Source organism: Bombus vancouverensis, unplaced genomic scaffold, assembly GCF_051014615.1.
Source record: "Bombus vancouverensis nearcticus unplaced genomic scaffold, iyBomVanc1_principal scaffold0029, whole genome shotgun sequence".
Classification (NCBI taxonomy): Eukaryota; Metazoa; Arthropoda; class Insecta; order Hymenoptera; family Apidae; genus Bombus; species Bombus vancouverensis.
In genome coordinates, this window is record NW_027468920.1 from 16,978 (window position 1) to 18,866 (window position 1,889).

General features: G+C 35.7%; 1 long non-coding RNA gene across 1 annotated transcript; it reads right to left on the reverse strand.

Annotated features, from left to right (window-relative positions):
- Positions 1-256: 256 nt before the first annotated feature.
- Positions 257-1,889, reverse strand: LOC143304295 (uncharacterized). Its single transcript, XR_013061027.1, has 3 exons — positions 1,721-1,889; positions 1,397-1,486; positions 257-1,296 (listed from the first exon to the last, which is right to left on the reverse strand). It is a non-coding gene; the product is annotated as an uncharacterized LOC143304295 (long non-coding RNA).

Here is a 1,889-nt window from a genome sequence, read left to right on the forward strand (position 1 = left end):
TCTATTAGACGCAGTAAATGAAAAACAGTTAACTTCGTTCAGCATTAGCAAAGGAAACTTGGAGGAAATACCCTGGCGATATACAATCAGAAAATTAAAGGAAATATTTATGGAAAAAACCTTAACCATCACCATTTGCACTGGGGAAGTAATTACCCCATCTGTGGAAGCGCGGAACAACATAATACGAGAAAAACATGAATCAAGCGTAGCAGGACACAAAGGAATAACAAAAACTTATCAAAGAATACGACAACATTACTATTGGGAAAATATGAAAAAGGAAATTCAAGATTACGTAAGAACATGTAAGGAATGTCAATTGAAGAAACTCACAAGAATAAAAGCAAAGCAACCAATGGTACTTACAGACACACCAGGTAAAGCGTTCGATAAGGTTAGTATGGATATTATAGGTCCATTACCAAAAACCCAAAAGGGAAACGAATATATATTAACTATCCAAGACTTATTAACAAAATACTCAATTGGGATTCCACTAGGAGGAATCTCTTCAGCGGAGATAGCGGACGATCATGTAAAGCGATTTATTTGTCGTTTCGGGTCACCGAGAGCTATTCTCACTGATCAAGGAACGAACTTTACATCCTCACTAATGAAGAAAGTAGCAAAGAGATTCCGCATCAAACAATATACCACGACGGCATATCATCCACAAAGTAACGGTTCAATCGAAAGATCTCACCACGTGCTGATAGAATATCTCAAATTATACATTGAAAATTCCAAAAATTGGGACGAATGGGTAAAATTAGCTATGTTTTCCTATAATACCTCTGTACACGAAGGAACGATATTCTCCCCGCACGAATTAGTTTTTGGACATCTAGCCAGAGAACCTACTGGTGAAGTAATAATCGAAGAGAACATGGAACCAACTTACGCAGAATATGTCGAAGATCTGTTCGATAAAATTAACACCGTACAACGAATGGCAAGAGAAAATTTGATAAAATCCAAACTAAGATCAAAAGAATATTACGACCGACGAATCAACCCCCAAGATTTTAAAGTAGGAGATTCGATATATTTACTAAAAGAACCCAGTAAAGGAAAATTCTCCGATCAATATACTGGACCATACAAAGTGCTAGAAGTCTTGCAGAACCAAAACGTCAAGATCGAAGTAAAAGGGATTCCGCGAACGGTGCATTTAAACAAGTTAAAACTAGCGCATAATCGAAATAAGCAATGAATAAAGCGATTTCAGTGGGCAACGTAGTGCGGTAGTATATGTTATAGTGCTGTTCGTCGAATAATACAGATATCGAACACCTAAAAGGAAAAAGGAAAATTATTATACGTGTTTCAATTATTGCTTAAATATAAAACGTGTTAACTCAATGAACAATTAACTAGTGAAAGTGAAAGTTACCTTGTGAACAAGTGATCAACATACAAGAAAGTGTACGTGCAAGTATAGGTTATGGATCGTTGTTCGTGGAACACAATGTATGACAGCTACCTAAAATAAGTGAATAAATTAGTTTCAATTGTCTCGGTGCAAAATACAAGGTTACTAAATGTTATAATTATATTATGGATAAATCAAAAGGAGGTGTAACACTGTTCGTCGAATAATACAGATAGCGAAAACCTAAAAAGAAAAAGGGAAAATTATTATGTGTACTCCAATTATTGTTTGAATATACAACATGTCGATTCAATAAATAATTAAAAGAGGGGAAGTGAAAGTTACCTTGTAAACAAGTAATCATCATACAAGAAGGTCTACATGCAAAATAGGTTATGGCTCCCTGCTTGCGGAACACCATGTACCAGCTGAAAATAAACGAACGAATTAACTTCAATTGCCTTAATGCAAAGAGCAGCATCGCTAAATGTTATAACGGTGCTGTGGAGGCGTG